The sequence below is a fragment of the Crocodylus siamensis genome, chromosome 8, assembly GCF_052110815.1.
Source record: "Crocodylus siamensis isolate JL-2025a chromosome 8, ASM5211081v1, whole genome shotgun sequence".
NCBI lineage: Eukaryota > Metazoa > Chordata > Crocodylia > Crocodylidae > Crocodylus > Crocodylus siamensis.
In genome coordinates this window covers 67,300,929-67,321,421 of record NC_143402.1, presented here as the reverse complement: position 1 = coordinate 67,321,421, position 20,493 = coordinate 67,300,929, and positions in this window count along the sequence as shown.

Here is a 20,493-nt window from a genome sequence, read left to right as displayed (position 1 = left end):
AATTTCCATTTATTCCCAGGATGGCACTGCAATTTTCTCACTAGGCTCCTGAAGGATGTGAGCAGATGAGTGGAGAAAAAAAAAAGGATTAATGAATTAATGTGACTGGTGCTCCCAGCTGCAGGAAGGGGAAAAAAATAAAAGCTGCAATGTGAGAGAGGGAGGCTGACAGAGCGAGATAACACATACAGCAAGTGTTTGGAATTACAGTCCTACAGGGCTCCTGGGACCACTGTTCAAATGGAGATGAATCAGCAGGCACCCCTGAAAGGATTCACTTAAGGGAAGACCAAACATGAGAGAAGGAGGCCAGTACGATTCTTTTGCCTAGTTAAAAATAACAGAGAAAGGACTTGTTTTGCAGTGGCATTGAAGATGATTCCCCCCTTCTGCCAAAACTGCATAATTCATTGATTTCTAATAGGTGCTATGGTGCTCATCTCCTCTAGGAATCAGGCCCATTTTATAGTATTTTTTTTCTAAGCCCTTCTTAAAATCTACAGAGTCCATCAAGGCATGTGGCATTTATGAAGTATTTTGTTATCCCTAGCTTTGATCATATAAAAGCTGATCCAGTGAAGCTGGAGTTGATGGAAGGGTCAACTAGGTTGTACGTGAGCAAGAACGGGATTTGGCTCTTCCCATGTATTTGTAAACTGTTATTTCTTGACCTTTCAAGTGAAGCGTAGCTTCAGCGAGTCAGTCAGTCAATGGTGAAGTTTCCAGTGACTGTAGTGGGGCCAAGATTTAGTCCTGTATCCCTCCTTTGCAGTGATTTAGAAAGTCATTTCCATGCCTGTGGATTAGGATCACACACACAGCTGAAAGCATTAGTTCTGCTGGCCTGTTCCTAATTAACCAGCTGTTCCTCTAATGCAAGTAGGAATACACAGAGGCTCCTCTACTTGTTGGTCATTGAATCTCTCTTTTTCCACTCCCTACAGCACACCCCAACTAAGGTGCTCTCCAGGATTAGCTCTTTCTTACCATTATCTATGTCATTTGTGAAGTCAGACAGGCCGTATAACTTCCAACTGTTCAAGACAGCCAAGTGATATATGTATCATGTATGGGTCATTTTCCTGAACAGCCTCAGCCCAAACTCAGCCCAAACTCCCCAAGGCTGTTATCTTCATTTATGAGTCTAATCTCCTCCTCACTTCAAGTAGTTAAACGTTTCATGAGACCCTGCAACGGGATTTAGGATTAACCAAACATGACAAAATTGGGCTCAGTTCTCTTCAAAGAAACATTTCTTGGGAAGACATGAGCTCAACCTAACAACAGGAAACTTCACAAGCAAGAACCTTCCACTACGAGTCGGATGCACTCGTATGCTCCCTTCAAATCACCAGTTCCTTGGAGCACTGAGGAAAAGCTTGTGCTGGACCACAAGTGCCTGGAGGGATTATGCTTTTAAAAAATTAAACAGGGATGCGAGCTTAACCAACGTTAAAATTCCATTGCTGCACCTTTGTTTCCTCTGTAGTTTACTTTAGGGTTCACCTTGTACTCTTTGCTGTTGTCATGTGTGGCTGAATGTGAGAGCTGATTATGTAGGTCTAATTTGTTGGTAATTATTATAATATCTCAGTGAATGGGCTTGTAATGAATCACCTGGGCGTAAAATTGCATGGAAATTGTATGGTTTGCACAGAGAAGGTGTTTAATGGAGGCATAGTGGTACCAACTCGTGAGAAGCAGGGCCAGGAAACCATAGAATGAGACAGCAACCAGTCGGATAAAATCACAAAGGTGTGCGCGTGTGCAGGGGGAGTTATAATGGAGATGAAAACAAAGAGAACAAAGATCAAAGTCTTTAGTATCATTCAAGTCAGTTTGTAGGCCTGACTTCAATTGCTAATAGCACAACCAGACTGCAGATTTTTCTGATACCCACATAAATAATTTCAGGGAGACCAGATTTTCTTTGCAGACAATATGGTCCTGGGACCAGCCTTCCGAGATAACACACAAAGTAGATTTACAAGAGATTACCTGCTGATTACAGCCAGCCCTGCCCGGTGGCTAACTGCATCAGAGATGCACAAGGGTAGATTAACCTTGACTCTGTACAATCCTGCAGTGAGAGCGTGGTTTCCAGGTGCAATGTAGGTGGATTTCAGAGGTATTAGACATCGGCCTCCAGCAGTCTGGTCCTGGTATGGCTGTTTCAGAGACAGAGAGAGGGTAATTTCACAATGGAGGAAAAAGGCTGCTGGTCTGCAAGGAAAGGATTTGAGTATGACGTGTTCTCCTTTCATTCACTCCTCTGGAATCAACTGTGCCTTTAGCTACCTAGTGGGCGCATCTACATGTTCATTAATGTGCCATAGTTATGGTGCATTAAGTTTAGTACTTGGTTAACCAAGTACTAAATCAATGTGCAGTAACTTGCACTACTGCGCAGTAGCACTGGTGCATGGCTTTTTAGTGATGCTTACTGCACAGTAGCCTAATATTACTGCACAGGACTGTATTAGCATGGTTTTTGCGCAGCTTGCTACTGCACAGCTAACATCTCATGTAGATGTGCTCAGTGTCTACCTAAAGTGGTCTCTGAGCCTACTGTCTATATCAGGGGCAGGCAATTATTTTGGGTGGAGGGCCACTTACTGAGTTTTGGCAAGCCATCGAGGGCCGCATGACAGGCAGCCCAGGGCAGATTAATGTTAATTTTCTAAATTTTTTAGGGGCCCCGCGGGCTGGATAGAATGGCTTGGTGGGCTGTATCCATCCCGTCGGCCACATTTTGCCCACCCCTGGTCTACATAGTAGAAAGCAGGAGTCTCTCTACTTCACCCACCTTCGAAGGACTGAAGGCAACACCTCCTCTACCTTCCCAGTTTTGTGTTCCGGATGGACAATAATCCTGGGTTAATGTAAGGGGACAACCCTTTTACCCTCACTGAGCGTGCTTTGGAACAGCTACCTTCCTTTCCAGCTGGTGTCTGAGGATAGCCTCTGCTTTTGATGAGCAGGGTGTGTGGGGCCAGCGCTAGGGTACTCGGTGCAATTCATTAGGATTTTCACCCAATAGAAAAATTTACTTTTACTTTCCTGCTTTTATATGGCATCAGCCTCCACTGGCCAATGATACCAGAGCATGAGGATCACTTTCACCAGGCATGTCAGGTCTTTTTTAGGGGGTCAGTCTGGCAGAGGCATAGCAGGCCAGCTCTGTACCTGGGACAGCCACGCTTTACAGGGCGCCAACTACTGCAATGCTGATGGGAGTGGTGATTATTTTTGCCTCCCACCAAAGGCAGGGCCCAGCGCTGCTACCACAATCGCACCCCTCAGTTGACACTTTTGGAAACTGTACAACCCTTTTAGTACCCGATTCTGAGAGCACTGCAGCAAATGGGAGCTGCCTGATTGCGCTCAGTGTCTCAAGAAGATCAGGCCTAAACTGTCTCAAATTGGCCCTCTCTTGTGATCAGAGAGAACTTTTGAAAATTTTGGCCTATTTTCTTTTTCCTTCTTCTCCCATTGGCTAAGTTCTTATCTGCAATGAAGGCCCAGAGATATGCTATTTGTGGTAGGGGACTTTACCTAATCATAAGTGGTGGCTCTTGTGATCAGCAAGATGCACAAGGTAGGGGCAGTTGATGCAGGTGCTTGCATAAATGTATGTCAGAGGCACCTGTACGAAAACCTCCTTAGAGCAGTCTAGGAAGAGCTCTTCCATTTTGCTACAGCTCAGAAGACTTTCCCTGCAGGTCACATCTCTCTGGCTAACTCGGTGCTCACATTGCTAGTGGGGAAACAGCTTGCTGGGTCCAGGAATCCAAGAGACAAGGGAAGAGCTCACCATCTGGGAGGTAATCTTGAAATGGGCAAGTTTAATTACTGGAGCAGGTTAAGGGATGCAGCAACTGGCTTCAGGGAAATACGTGGAGCTGTTGAGGGGAGTGAGCAGATGGAGGAAAGATGTAGGTCTCTTTAGAGCACGCAGAATAAGGTACTTTGCTGAGAGAAGTTGAATTTGTTAGAACGAGCTTGGATTTATAGCTGTCTGATCAAAGTGAGTCAAGCAGAGACAGAGATTGCTTCTTTGAAGGTAGGAGACAACTCTGACTTAAAACTGTCAAAAGCCAGATATGCATTTAAGGCGAACCAAGCCCGCCAGATGCCTGGGACACGGGTCTTCAGTGGGTCAGACTGTAAACATCATGGCATTGATTAACAGGCTGCTCAATTCAACAGGCTGGGGCTCCCAGGGGCTTCTTTAATGTATGACAACCCTCACCACCCAGATGCCATTGTGTTGCTCCGCAACACAAGGTTTGTTAAAGGTCAAGCATTATGTAGGCTGTCCTTGCACCACGCAGGGCTAGGAAGACACGTCCCTTCACTGCTCTTGTAGCGGATAATTTTCTGCACCCTCTCCCCCCGCCGGCACTTGCTGCCCTGTGACTAAGCCTCTGTTCCAGCTCAGAAACATACAGGGGCCAGAAGGCAGAATCTGCTCCTCAGACTTTCAAATTGCTCAGCCTCCATCACGGGAGCCGTAGTTTTAAAAGAGCTCGGCTCCCCCTTGGGCATCGGCTTGAAGCAGCCAGCTTGTTAGAAGCTCTCTGCAACCCCTATTGCTTGGCAGGGAAGGGAAGGGGCAGCTTTCCACCTGGGAGACCCGTTGGGTAAGTCGTATTGTGAGTCAAAACCAAGACCCAGCGCTGAGGGATTTGAACACACAAAGCTCTGCAGCAGACAGCACCTAGTTTATGTCTATGATGACATTAGAGTGCCACATTGCTTAGCATCATGCTCGGAAGGCCCTGCCTCCCCACAGAGTCAGATGGCTGGAGCTGAGCAGCTTGGGTGCATCCCAGAGCTGCCAGTGCCATCTGGATTTTGGGAAGAGGGCACAGGGATGGCACCGTCTTCTTCGAGGCTTCACATTCCAGCAGCTTCTGTTGTTTCATGTCTGTTGGACCAAGGCAGCCACCCACGCCTCGTGGGGAGGACCCTGAACCAGCGCGGAGCATAGGAAAATGCACAGGGATGACCTGATGCAGGAACTACTGGCTTCAGGAGCAAGTCAGACAGACACATGGAGCACAACAGACACAAAGCGGGGTCAGTACAGTCATGCAAGCATAACCTCAAGCATAACTGAAGGAGGAAGGAGCAGAATTATGTCTGAACAGCTCCTCAGCCCAGTGGCCACTAGGCTGTGATGCTCACTCTTGCAGCCTCCTGCTCTCCTACAGCCAGCGCAGTCACTGGACAGTTCAGAGGTGGGAAGAAGACAAGGTGTGAGCCACCCTGCCCCGTAGGACAGAGCTTTACCTGCGTGTTCCCAGGGAATGTGACACCCAATGCCACTGCCGGACGGGCTGTATTGCTTGCACTGTGCCTAATGGCACAGTTGTGCTCTCATCTGCACATTTTCTTTGGGAAGTTGCTGTCTGTTTATAGGCTGCTGTGATGCCTGCCCTGCTTTTCCAAAAATCTGCTTTGTTTTAATGCTCAGTGTTCACGGCATAAAATTAAAATATTGGTGTACAACAGTGGTCTCCAACATTTTTAAGTAGGAGATCACCTTTGGCATTTAAAAGCAACTCAAGGTCTACTGTGTGCCACCGCCACTCCCTCCTCCCTCCTCCCAGCAGGTGAGTCTGTAGGGAGGGAGGTGGGGGAGCAGATGGAGGCAGAGGGAGAAAAAGTTATTTGGGGGTGCACCTCCACAGCAGGTAAGTCCCACCCAGCTGGGGTCCTACTCAACTTATGCCTGTCCCTCACCACAGGGACCTTGATCTAGCCTTCCCTCCCCCATGGACTGACCTGCTGGGCTGGGGCGTGTGGGCACTCAGCCCCCCACCCCAGCCTCAGATTGACTCCAGGAGGCTCCAAGATCTATCGGTGGATTGAGATCCACTGGTTGGTGACCACTGGGGTACACATAAATGCCGCGTGCCCCTGGGCAGGGGGGCACAGCAAGCTCCTTCAGGCGGCGGCAGCGCTGTTGGTGGCAGGAGCATGCTGGCAGCAAGTGGCGAGCTCCCACAGGTGGCTGCAGCGCTGTTGGCAGTGCGGTGGGGCGAGTGGCCAGTGGCAATCGGGGGTTGTCCACAGACCAGCGGCGAGGTGTGAGGAGGGGTGACGAGCAGCGACCACCTGCAGGCGCTGACCGCCGTGCGGACAACACTTTTTGCAGGGGGGGTATGTGCACCCATGTGTACCCGCTATGCGTCGCCAATGGGCATACAAGATGGAAAAGTAGCCTGGGAGTCCAGACTTTCCAGTTCCCCTGTCACAGCTTAGACCCTTTCCTATATTTCCTACGGCAAATACAAGAACCTCAGCAACAGCAGGGAATGAAACCGAGGAGACTAGGGTGGGGTGGGTTGTTGGCCATAGCGGGTGGGCAGAGGGGGTTTTATGAAAGAAAGTCACAGAGCGCCCTTACTGACCTCCCTGCACATAAAACAGGAGATTTAACAAGCCGGAGAGATTAATATTCACCCATTTCTAGCGATCTGCATAAAATTAAAATATTGCCCAGAGTGAGCAGAGTGTCATCTTTCCCGGTTGGGTAGTAAAAGGTCCTTAAAAAAGGCCAGTGTGTGAACAAGCTTGTAACAGAGAGTGAGATGCTACTTTGCCAAAAGAGAACTACGTGAGCCCTTTACACCCCAGCCTGCAGCCTTCAGAGCATTTGAAAATGTAAGAACTGGAGGTGGAGACATTTTCTGTACAGGAAAGTTTCATTAGCAATGAAAAAAGCAGCTTTATTGTTTCAAAGGCCCAGGGAAATGGGGTCAGTTATGAAACCTGCCTGGGATTTATCTGACAGCTGCTAAGGAATCTGTCAGGATTTCAAGGTAGAAAGAGAAAATTGGTTTGAAAATGATCAGTGTCAGGATGACAAGGACCTCCTGTGTTCTCTAGCTGGAGGCAATACGAACTTCTGTAGCATGTGCTTCCTACAGAAATCCCTCTGGTGCAACGTAGCAAAGGGAGGTCCCCGTTCTGCTCTCCTACCCGTATCTGTCTGCCTCACCTCTCAGATCTGAGAGTAGAGATTATGATGATGGGCACAAGTAATGGCAGCCCCAGGCCTGGAATCGGATTCAGACCGGTACCCCTTGCACCTGTTTAGAGCACCCCACAAAACTTACTTTCCTGGGGTTCAGGCATAGAACGTCATGCACAAATATAAAGGCAGAATTAGGGCTGTAGAGGGGCCAGGATGCCTCGCAGGCAGCGTGGTGCTTCAGGGGCCTTTCAAAGGGACAGCTGCTTCCTGCGATCTCACTTAGTTTGGTAGTGATAAGCACATTCCCACCTGAGCGCCGTTCAGGAAACTACAGGCAATGAGAAGTGATCACAGCCCAGTTCCTATGAGACGTGCTCATGTCAGGGTCCACCTGTGGAAGTCTTTTATGAAGACCCAACTGGTTTTGCTGAAGTTAATGACAAGACACTCAGCAGGTGTAAACCAGCATAGGTGCTCTTAGTTCAGTTCTCTACGTCTTTACCGTGGTTGAGGATGGAACCGTATGAAATTAGTTCCAGGCACGCTACACTAGACATGATTTTTTTCTTTTGCTCCTATTACGGAAATTAAGGAAATAAAGACATGCCATATAGGAGCTAAATGTGTTCCTGGCATAAGGCACCTCGGAAGTTAACCAAGTTCAAGTATAGTGTGAGTATATGCCATATACTATCAGGACTGAGTTAACTACAGAGCCTATTCTCCATTGCCCTGCAACCTTTGCAGTCACTGCTACCTGTGGGAGGTGGGTGTGAACACACTGCCCATCTAGCACAGTCGTATTCCCTGGTCACAGTTCAATTATTGTGCACTTCTACCAAATGACTGCACAAGATGCAAGTCAGTGGTCTGGCTCCTGTATCTCAGTCTTCCAAAATGCCCAATATATCTTTGGGCACTTAAAATAGGCACAGGATTGAATCTGTTGTTCTGTAGCTTGTGCAGCTATTTACACCACTACAAATGGAGAGTCATGTGAATTTAAAAGTTTCCAGGCCTGTTGTATGTAGATACTGTCGAAAGCTGCATAACATGCAGGATAATGCAGAGTTAGGCCACATGCCAGGGAAAGGCACGATCTTAGAAATCCCTTGAGCTCCATTCTTTGCTGGAAGCTAAAGTCTGCGAATCTCAGATTTGAAATGATACAAAGCTTTCTTATAATGGCCAAGGATGTGTTTTGCATCCCAGATCTGTCTTCCCTTACAAAGCACCTCCTCTTCTTGCTGAGGCCCCATTCACCCGCACATATCTAGCTCCCGGGCAAATGTTAACACTTCTACTTCCTAATTTTCTTCAGATGAAAAGCAAACATGATCCCTGGCCTCCCCCAGGAGAGAAATGACTCTGGCACATTTATCTGGAGAATGATGGAGACCCACAGCAATTCCAGCCCTGCTGCCACAAAGGAAGACTGATTTTATTCAGAAAGAGGCATATCATTCCCCAAGCAGGAGGCAGCCTTTACCATGGGAAACCATTCAAACTCGCCTCCCCTTCAGCTTAATTAAACCAGGATTTTTCCTTACAGGCACGATCAGAATTCAGAAGCAATCCCATAGCTGAGAGGCACGGAGGGATTCGTCAGGAGGGGTTACAGGCAGCTTGTTGCATTTACTTAGGATCTGAGGGCCAAGGCAACAGACCTGAAATGCGGATGCCAGGAAAGCACTCCGCATTCCTCTAAAGTGACCTGCCATGAGAACTGGGACCTGCATCCATTCCTCATCCTCAAGCGATGCTCAGCAGGGATGGACACAGAGAATATCTTTTGCATTTTAGCTGTGTTTACATTTGAAGGGTTTACTGGCAGGGTTACAGCGGGACCGCTGAGCCGACCAAAGGAACACCAGACCCTTCTCTACCCCCCTTCACTTTGTATCTGCACCTGCATATGATGCAGCAGCTTTCTGACTGGGTATCTCTTACACCTGCTTTGCCCAGATGTAAGCAATGTCAGAGGTGTGGAGATGTAGGCCCCATGTGCTCTTTGGGTTCCATAAGCTGCTATGGAAGTCTTGCCTGCCCTCAGTTCTCAATATGTTATTTTACAAGCTCTCAACCTCCAGACCATGAATAACATCCTGGAATTTGGACTTATTTGGACTTATCTCAATGTCATTGTTATACTGATAAAGCTTCCTTGCCCCGAAGGAGCACTGTGAGGTTGTTAGACTTTGTCTTCGCTGCCAGGGGAGGTATATCTTTACCAGGGGTAACTAATGCATGTTAGCTAGCCTGCTGCAAAACCTTAGGGGAGGTTTACTTTAGTTTTACTGTACGTTAGAAGAGCTATGGCTACTTGTGCCATAGGCTGGCCAACCCTGAGCTACAGTATGAATGTTTAGCTCATTGGCTACTCTACACTTCCTATGCAGGCATTCATAACCTAGCTACTGAACATCACCTTCCCCATGTAGGCAAGCATCTATGGCGTGGGTGGGCAAAATGCGGCCCGGGGGCCAGATGCGGCCTGCCAAGCCATTCTATCTAGCTCGCAGGGCCCCTAAAAATTTAGAAAGTTAATATTAATCTTCCCTGGGCTGCCTGTCATGCGGCCGTTGACGGCTTGCTGAAACTCAGTAAGCAGCCCTCTGCCCAAAATAATTGCCCACTCCTGATTTGTGGGGAAGCTGAGATCCCTTGAAAACTTAACTGGAAGTGTTTGAATTTTTATTTGGTTTGTGTCTGCTAGATACCCAGGCATCAGGCTCATGCTCAGGCCTGGCCTTCCCCTAACAAGAGAATAAATCAGGAGAAAGATTGAGCATGGAAGGAGGTAACTTGTCCTCTCTACCATCTCCCTACTCTGGAGACCCAGCTTCTCTGTCAGGCTTGCAAAAAGACATCTGCTTGAGCCATATCCCTTTCATCTAGATCTCATAAAAGGGAATAGAAGAGCTTGTTAATTATGGCAAGTTGCTGAGGGCCCCTGCTAAACCTCCCTTTACTCCACCAGGCATACTCACTAACAGTTTCTTCATCTTCAGACAATTTATCATTTAAATAGGATTATGCCAGTTTCAGAGGATCATGCCATCCTCATTCTGTAGTTGTCTTTTAAGAAGGGCCTGGATAATGCATGCTGGTTATGGATGCCAGAGGATTTAAGACCAGATTCTGACCTCATTTATACCTACCTGTGGAGCACCACTGGTTTTAATGGACTTACAGGAGCCTTACTGAAGGCAGAATCTGGCCTCTGTATTCTGGGGTTGTTAGTACAGCATGAATAATTCAGGCATAATGGCTCCTTTGCTTCAGAAGATAACGGGAGAAGCATAAAATCATTGAAAGCCTACAAAAAGATGTTTTTCTGTGTACCTATTATGTGCATCTCACTGTTTGCTAAGAGCTGCTAATTCAGTGCTGGAAAGAGCCACTCATTCTCCATTTCAGTGCTGGAAAGATCCATTGACTCACCCCCGGCGGTGTGGTTCATTCTTTGTCTTGTAGAGTTTAAAACCCAAAGGGACCACCAGAGTTTCTATTGATCTTCTATCACAAGCTATTAAATGTCACTCGGATATCCTGCGGCTGAACCCAGTAACTTGTCCAAACAACATGAGTTTGGCTAAAGTGGGTGTTCTAGGACAACATCCAGTTTTGACATGAAGACATCACAAGATGAAGAGTCTCATCATTTAACCCAACGGCAACTGGTTAAAGAAAAAAGTGTGCGGAAGTTAGATGTGGCAGAGTCAGCACTGACTGCTGCTTACTCTGTCATGACTGAATTGAAGCAGGGATGCATTCTTGGATAAACCTTCCTTGCACTGTTCTACACAGCTGTATGAGATGGGATGATCTGCAATCCCCAAGTGCAAGCACGTGCTGAGAGTTTCAGTGTTTTTAGTGAAAGTATTTCACACCCCGGTCATTGCTAAGTTTTCTTTTTGATAAGGAAAGCAGATCAGTCTCCTTAGGTCTGTCTCTGCTTAGGTCATTTTCTCTGATTTGCAAATCATGTGCTTGGCTCATTGGTGCCCTCTCTAATTTTTCAATATTCTTTTTAAAAATCGACATCAAAACTGTCTGTACAAGTATTCTAATATCAGTCTCACCAGTGTCTCCCTCCTTTTACCAAATTATTCCCCTCTTTATACCTCTAAGGATTTACATGAGTCATTTGGAATAGCATCACACTGCAAACTCAAGCTGTGTTGCTTGTTCACTACCACCTCTGAATCCTTTACAGTCACTGCTTTCCAGGATGCAGCCCCCCATTCTGTGAGCACAGTTTACATTCTTTGTTGTTAGATACAGAGCTTTGCCTTTGGTTGTATTAAAAACGTTTTCTCCAGTGGGCCCAGTTTATCAAATGATTCAGATTGCTCTGTCCTCATTTTTATCCAGTCTGCCAATTGTCACTAGCAAGTTGATCAGCTATTATTTTATCCTCGCTTCCAAATCATGGATAGAAATATGGATTAGTGTTAGGCCTTTTACCAATCCTTACAGAGCCCTGCTGGAAATACTCTATGACAACTACTTTTTAAGATCCATCAGCCAATTGGTTCTTATTTCATGTACTGTGTGCTGTACTGATATTGTGCAGCGCTAACTGACAGCTTGAACTGGAATCCTTATATTTCACTGGACAGTCGGCAGTTTGGTCTGGCATCTTTTGTTTGACCTTTTCCATATTGTGCCACCCATGTCACAACAAAGGGCGTTTTTGGAACTCTGATATCAGCCATGAAAAGTGTGGTACAAGTCCTCTGGACATGTTCACAATCCCAAAGTGAGAGCCCATAATTTGTCATAAGTGTTGAAAAATCCCTTCTGAAACTCTCCAGAGAATGAACTAGTTAAGGAGCTCCTGTCATAGGTCATTGCCAAGTAGGGTGGCCATCATAGAGGACATTTCAGTTTTCTGCTACTCTGTCCTCTATTGGTATGGACCCCGATGCCTTTATTTCTTCTATTTCTCTCTTCAAGAGAAAAATAGAGGACGTAAAGGTGCCTGGTTTTGTATCAGTAGAGGACAGAAGACAACCAGACTGTCCTCTATGATGGCCACCCTATGCTAAGCCTCGGTTTCATTCTAAATTTAAAACTTTTGAGGCAAGGACCATCTTTTTGCTGCAAGCAAATAATGACTAGCCATGTGGGAGCCTAACCCTTAACCGGTGACTTCTCAATGTTACCATAGTGCAAATAACACAAGAATAACCATCTAGTCTGGTGTCCTCTCTAGCACTGGCCAATATCAGGAATCCTCAGTAGGCTGATGTGGGATAATCTGTCTCCCATGTAGGTCCTACCTTGACCCTAATAAAGATGATGTTAAGTCCCAAACAAGAGGTTCTCACTGCCTTCCAATACTCTTTTTAGCATTAAGTGAAACAACTCTGGGTATTCAAGTTATGCCTGCAGATGTCCAATCCGCCTCTATACCTTGCCAAATTCTTTGCCTCTGTATCATCTTGTGCCAATGGCATTCTACGATCTAACTGTGCAGGGTGTTAATAAATTGTAATGTGTTAAGCAATATACTGGAATCTGTCACCACCACTGGTACTCACACACTGCCAAACTGAAAATATAGCAGTTGAAATTGTGAGAAGCAGCAGTGCGCAACAGTTTAGTTCAAGGAGTAAAGAGTGTTATATTCAAGAACACTGGAGGGTGCATTTAAGTTGGCAGAACGAAGTTATCCAGAGCGCTTTGCCAGAACACTGGGGTTAACACCCTGCCTCCCACAGAAGGTCGCTATATCCTTGAATACCACAGCTAGTTGGGATTTCTGTTTTACATCCCCTCCGGCAGCTTGGCTCCCCTAATCATCACCCCACAGGTTTGGTTTGATGTGGATGGGGGAATGCCAACTATTGAAGAAACCTACTCAAGTGCTGCAGCATCCTGGTGGTTCCTTGGAAGTCTCCCATCCAAGCTGTCATCTTAAGTTTTCAGGATCGGGGCAGAATGCGGTAGTAGGGCTTCAGCACTCTGTGCCAGGTCAGAAGAACTGGGCTTAGAAATGCCAGCTGCTGCTTTCAGAATCAAACTTCTTTTACTCTGACCCAACTGATGGATCTGGATTGGAGCAAAGGAAGAAAAACGGACCCATTCCCAAGTCCTTTTCACTTGTATCCAGTTTCTACGCAGCATCCCTTGGATAACGTTTATCACACAACACAATGGTCAGGAAGTGCCCGCATGGCTTTTCCAGCAGTCACCTACAGAGCAACGGGGCAAGCATACCTCCCTGATAGGCCAGTCTCTACAAATCAGTCAACCAGTTTCCCATAGCCGCCGGGGTCACAGAACCTATCATAAAAGCTCACTTCTGACCAGAAGTCCTACTCCCGATATTTCACCTGTTTTTAGTAATCTCATATATTTGGCACTGTCTCCAGGCACCTAGATAACATGGGAGATCATGCTGCTGAGGAAGGGGTTGGACAGAACAATGCAGATAAAGTCCATGCAGATGTCAGCTGGAGGCCTTATCTCTGATCTTTCCACCTCAGTAAGCCTAACCCTAGCGAGTGGAGCAATAGTAGCTGGCATATGCTTTACATCTAGAGCAATAATTTCATGAAGCCTCCAACAGAGCTAGTTACCATTCCTATCTCTTTCCTCTGGAAATGGGTGCCACTAGGCTTATGTCAAGGTCATGATTTGTGAAGGATAGCTGTCTGCTCTCATTTGAAATCCACTGGGAAATGTCTTCTTTCCTGAGCCTGATGAGGTTCAGACTTGGTTTAAGCCAGGGGCGGGCAATTATTTTGGGCGGAGGGCCGCTTACTGAGTTTTGGCAAGCCATCGAGGGCTGCATGACAGGCAGCCAGAGACAGATAAATGTTAATTTTCTAAATTTTTAGGGACCCTGCTGGCCGGATAGGATGGCCTGGTGGGCTGCATCCGTATTTGGCCCACCCCGTTTTGAGTTTATACAGTGCAACTAAATTTGATGGTGTAGGCAGGAAAACAGCTATACCTATTGATGTCTACAGGAGAGAAAAGTGGCAGCCAGAACTCCTCTTGGAAACGAATTCAGGCCAGGGGAAACCCCGTCCACTTCAATGGAGGTGCCCCTTATGACAGCAGCTCTGAATTTTGCCCTTTGGGGTTTCTGTTCAAAACATCATTGCCAACCAAAGCCGCTCTTCCAATCTGATGACCAGTGGTTTCCCTGGCGTTTGGATTGCTTACGCACACGAGCAGAGCCAAGGGGCAGAAGTCCTGAATCTCGCTGCAGGTCGGTGAGACAGGCAAAACAATTGGCGGTCATTTAGCAGCATGTTTTGTGATGCGGACTAGTTGGAAATGTAGAAGGGAACGCAGGTGTCTGGAGATGACCAGCTAGTGAAAGAACCCCTCTGCTGAATACAGGCACACCTCAGCTAGGAGCTTTGATCCTAGCACCAAGTGCTTCTGTGAAGGAGAGCGATGCATGCAGCGTGGGAGCAGCTGGCAGAGAAGCCAAACAAACCGCTCTTCCAAAGAAGAAATGAGACTGCACGGGGGATCCTTTTCTTCTATGTCCTTAGTGCCCCTGCCTTCGGCGATGCACACTGAGCTTCCTTCACTCAGAAAATGAAAACTCTCCACTCTCTATCCCCTTCATGGCTACGTTTTGCATGACGAAGTGGTCTGCTGTTGAAGGGAGGCAGCAGGAACTTCAGCCTGTGGTGAGTAACAGCTCCTGTTGGGGTTGGGTAGATGGCACCGGACATTTGGGAACAGGCAGGTTTTTGTTGCCTTTAATGTGATTTAGCCTCATTCCTAATTCATTGAAAAGCTCGTCTCCCGTTATTGTCATTGCTAATGCTACAAAGGAAATACAGAGTGACCAACAGATGTTGCAATATGCAAAGTGTCCAGGGGGCAGCCCTGGAAGTTCAGCAGCCTTCTCCTCTGTGGTAGGTTGGTGATGGACACTCGTGAGGGCTGGTTATGGGGAATAAGAGACGGGGGCCTGGACTGGTGGGACAGCCATGGACTGTGCCACCAGTCCCAAGGGACAGCGAAATGACAGCAATTTGCAGCTGACTGGTTGTCCCCTTAATCATCCTTTCTGTGCAAAATGTGCCATTTTTCAAGATCTGCTCCTGGATTCTAAATCCATTTGTACTGCGCTGATAAAAACTGTAGTTTTCAATGTCTTTGTGTGGTTTTGTGTTTTGTTAAAGAAAAAAAAAAAAGCTTCAGGAAGATAAATATCATAAAAAGGGCCCCAAGTGAAGCTGTGAAAAATTTCGTGCAGCTCTGGACACAGGCCATTTCCATTTGTGTTTAATTCCCATTTGAAAGTAGCTCGCCCTGAGAAGGCCAGAGTTGATCAGAGTTACACAGAAAGGCACAACAACTAGCACAAAATCCTTGGGAGCAGGTGTTGTGGTGGACGTAGTCTTTCTGGACTTTAGGATGGCCTTCGACACTGTCTCTCACCCCATTCTCATTAAAAAATTAGATGACTGTGGCATTGATGCCTACACAGTCAGATGGGTGGCAAGTTGGCTGGAGGGCTGCATCCAGAGAGTGGTGGTGGATGGGTCATTTTCGAACTGGAGGGATGTGGGCAGTGGGGTCCCCCAGGGCTCGGTCCTCGGTCCCACACTGTTCGACATCTTCATCAGCGATTTGGAGGAGGGGGTGAAAAGCACCTTGTTTAAATTCGCAGATGACACTAAGATGTGGGGAGAGGTAGGCATGACAGAAGGGAGGAACAGGCTACAGTTAGATCTGGACAGTTTACAGGGTTGGACAGATGAGAACAGGATGGGATTCAATACTGACAAGTGCAAGGTGATGTACCTGGGGAGGAAGAACCGGCACCGTAGCTACAGGCTGGGGAACTCCCTTCTCGTCAGCACAGAGGCAGAAAAGGATCTTGGAGTCACTATTAACTCTAAGATGAACATGGGCCGCCAGTGTGGGGATGTGGTCAGGAAGGCTAACCACATCTTGTCATGCATCCACAGATACATCAGAAGCAGGTCCAAGGAGGTGATCCTCCCCCTCTATGCAGCACTGGTCAGGCTGCAGCTGGAGTACTGCGTCCAGTTCTGGGCGCTGCACTTCAAGAGGGATGTGGACAACATGGAGAGGGTCCGAAGGAGGGCCACTCGCATGATCAGGGGACAGCAGGGCAGGCCCTATGAGGAGAGGCTACGGGACCTGAACCTGTTCAGCCTCCACAAGAGAAGGCTGAGAGGGGATCTGGTGGCCATCTATAAACTTACCAAGGGGGAGCAGCGGGGAATGGGTGAGACCCTGTTCCCCCAAGTACCACCAGGAGTAATTAGGAATAATGGCCACAAGTTGACTGAGAGTAGGTTTAGGCTAGACATCAGGAGGCGCTACTTCACAGTCAGGGCAGCTAGGATCTGGAACCAACTTCCAAGGGAAGTGGTGCTGGCTCCTCCACTGGGGTCTTCAAAAGGAGGCTAGATAATTACCTAGCTGGGGTCGTTTGTCTCCAGCATCCTTTCCTCCCCATGGCAGGAGGTTGGACTTGATGATCTGCTCAGGTCCCTTCTGACCCTACCAACTATGAAACTATGATCCTGTACAAGGGGAAGTCAAATAGAAAGGCTGTTAAGTCAAGAGGTGGCCTGAGATGGGGTAGAAGGCTAGCTGGAGATGGTAGGATTCATCCAAAGGCATTATGGAAATCTGTGAGAAGACAGGTATGTTGGGACCTCAGGTTAACTTCTAACTCAGAATGCATTTGGGATGGGATGATCTGGTAGGTGGATGGGTCAAGAGCACCCATCCTTTGCATGAAGAGCACACGGGAGGAAAGAGGCAGTTTGTTCTTGGAGGAGTGGTAGGAGTGTTTCAACAAGTGGAGCAGTGTTAGGCTTCCCACATCAGCATTTCAAAAATGAGGCAATAGAGCAGGGGTGAGCAAAATGGCAGAGCTGGCTGGTGGCTGGACTCCATTTCCCAGCAGCCCCTGCCTGTGTTGCTGCAGCCAGTTCCATGGAGACTCCAGTAGTGACGAGCCATGACTGCGTGGGGCCAGGGTTTCCATACAGACTGGACCCAGCAGTGCTGGCAGGGCACATGGCTAGGCAGGGAGCTTGCAGTGGTGACAGTGTGGTCCAAATCCAGGGCAGAGCCTCAATCCACTGCCTGCATGCCCCTGCCTGGGTCATGCAAGCAATGGATTGCAGCTGCAAGATCCCAGTCCCGGAGCAGCTCCCCACCCAGTTGCCAGCGCCGCTGGGGCTGGTCTCCATGGAAACTCTAGCCCCATGCTGCCATGGTGGCTCCATGGAAACCGGCCACAGTGACATGGGCAGGGGCTACTGGGAAATGGAGTCCACCGTGGGCCTGACTTTGCCCCTGCAATAGAGGACGAAAACAGTGGCATTACACAGAAAGGCATGAACGACTGGTGCCTCCTGAGACTGGGGGGCACCATTTGAAGGCACCAGCGGGGACTGCCAACAGACGCCGGCAAGCAGGGACCGCCCACAGATGCTGGTGAGCAGTGGCACTGGCGGCCAACCTCAGGGGGGGCATGAGCCCCCCCCCGTGAACCCCTTACACATTGCCTATGCAGAAAGGAATTAAAGGGGGTGCTGACAAAATGCCCGCCCTCCTCAAAAAAACCCTCGCACAACAGAACTCAAGACCATGTGCTACCATAAATACTGATTATGCCTAAGTATGGCCCGGGAGGAGAGGGAAAATGGAGGTGAGATAAGTCAGTAACAATGGAGAATTGTCAAGTGAGATCTTGACAGTTTGGAGCAAGAGAGAAATAGATCAAACAGAATAGCAGATCATGCTGATACAAGGGAAGGGCAGTGAGGATCACCTAGGTCCTAGGAGGGCTGCAATAGGATGAGACTTCATAGTTACTTTACCTCCCAGGAGTACGGGGACAGGAGCTGTGCTTCCTTGGATTCATTCAGCAGCACCCTGATTGTTTCCTAGCTGAAAATGAACCCAGAAAATCCAATCTGCAGTAGCCCAAGACATAACCCCCTGGCTACATCCAATCCTCATCTCTTATCTTTATCCTCGTGCAGCCTCCATCTCAAATTCATCACCAGCTGGGGGTGTCTGCTATTGCCTCTGCCATCCCACATGCACACCATCTATTGTCTGCACATCGATTCCCACCTACAAAGAAAAAAGGGAACTATATCTTTTCTGTGCCAAGTAAACAGAGTGGACTAATCATTGTATTGTTGTGGCGAAATTGAGGTTGTCTTCTCTGGTCTCCTTTGCTGCATTTTAACAGAGTCTCTCTAGACATGTCCTATGTATTCACAGGACTGATTTGTTTGTTGGAGCTGTAGCAGGGCCTTCATTATTCTAACCTCTTTCTGCAGGAGTTTAATAAAACATAAGGCTCTAAGGAACGTAGTTTGTTAGTGCTACAACTAATCAGCTCAAAGACCCACTTTGAAATTTAGCCAAGGACACAAAAGAGAGTTTAGTAGTCTCAGAGAGTTTTTAGTTCACACATACATAACAATGGTTCCCTGCTCTTCTGTAGCATGATGGAACCACAAAGGGTCCCAGAGCATTTTGTAGACATAAATGAACAGAGTCTTACAAACCACCTAGTGCATATTGCAACTTGCCCAAGATCACTGAGCAAATTAATGACAGCATGAAGAATAGAAGCTAGGTCTCCAAGGCCCACTGCACCACCACCTTAAACTTTCACATCACAGTCTTCCCAACAAGTTCACTTGCCCAGAGTTCATACCAATCAGTGAAAAGAGCTAGAAACTGAACCTGGGAATCAAGATTCCCAGGCTAGAGACAGACATTCAAAAAGCCTGAGCCTGAATTGATTCAATTTTTGTTGTTTAGTCTAACCTCCCTAAGCTGAACTGGTTTGTAACTGCACAGACATCCCCTCTGGACAGAGGAAATTCAGGCACATGCCTGCAGTGGCTCAGGCTAGAAGCCAGGGGACACTACAGCAGCCTTCCCTTCCCTTCCATAGTGCTGAGCTGAGGTGGGGTGTGACTAGACCCCAGCAGGATGCTGATTAGAGAGGGGTCCCCCCCCTTGATAACAGATTATTTATCAGCTATGTTATCAGCATTTAGCACCCCACCAGAAAACAAAGCTTCTCTCATTAGTTCAAGCTCTTTTTAAACAACTTTTTCCAGGAAAGGAATGGAGGGACATTACCAGCTGAGCCGTTGATTAGCTCCAAAAACCCCTAAGCAGACACTGTCCTGTCTGCCTTACACAGACACCTCTCAGTATTAGTCCGTGCTATGGGAGGGAGGGATCGCTGCTTAAGCAGTGAGGGGAAGTGGGGCAGGGGGAGCCAGGCAGTCCCTGCTGTGCCTGCAAGTCTATGCTGGAGCTCCAGCAAAGGAACAGAGGGGAGAGGCCAGCTCACCTCTCTGGAGCAGAGATCATGCCAGGATGCTGGGGGACTCTGATTTAACTTAAACCAGGAAGGGGTTTGGGACAGACATTGCATAAACCGGTTTGACCTAAATCAGTTAAGTCTGATATACTACATTCAACCAGGTTTCTCTCAAACCTGTTTCAGCCATTTTCATACTGGTTTATGTGAACTGAATGTTCTGTTACAGGTTTAAACCAGTTTCTGATCACTTAAACTGGTTTATGTGTAATGTCTGTCCCTAGCCCCAGTATCAGGTCCCTAACCATTAAACTACATTCCCTACCAGAAGGCAATTCCTTCTCCAAAAGATTTGGGAGTCAAAGGCATGAATCTGGGAGGTTCTTCAGTTTAACACACAGTGGAGCGAAGCTGAGGTGCCTATTGCAAACAGGTAACCTCTGGGGAACCGTTCATATTTGAGCACAAAGTATAAAAACCAGTATAAAAACCTTAAATTCAAGATGAAAGTGTGAAGGCATGCACTCAGAATAGGGCACTGAGATTTCTCTGCCCTGGTGAAGGCACCTCAAGCCAAAGTGTTAGTTTATCAGCACTGCATAGAACAGTAAGCCACGAGTTTAGAAATGAAAGGCTTGAGCTCTTGATCATATGTATGGATAAAAACTGAATTCTATCTTTGGCAAGTTTGAAGCCAATTAGCAGGCATCCGTGAAGGTGAAAGAAGCATTCCTGACTACTGTTTTACGCTCTCTGGACATGTTGCAGAGCATCTTGCTAAATTGGGTCCCTCGTGGCTGGTCTCCAGCTTCCTACAGATGACTCCAGATTAACAATTTGCACATTGTAGTGAAGAACGTCAAATACTTATCACAACCTAACAAACTCACGCAGAGATGGCATCAACCCAAATTCAAGATGAAGATTTAGGTCTTACCTACCTGCCACTCATACCCCAAATGTAACCAACTCATGGTAGACAGCAAGTCAGCATGGAGATGTGGCATACTATATAGCTCCTGGGCTGCAGAAAAGGGAGCCGGCTGGTTGTGCCGGAGTCTGTATCTGATCAGTGATTACACAGTTTTAGGAGATTTTAACAGGGGTCGTTTAGGCATTTACAGTCCTCAAGACCTTCACCCACTGGAGGGCAGGGGAGAGGCTTGCATCCTCCCTGCAACAC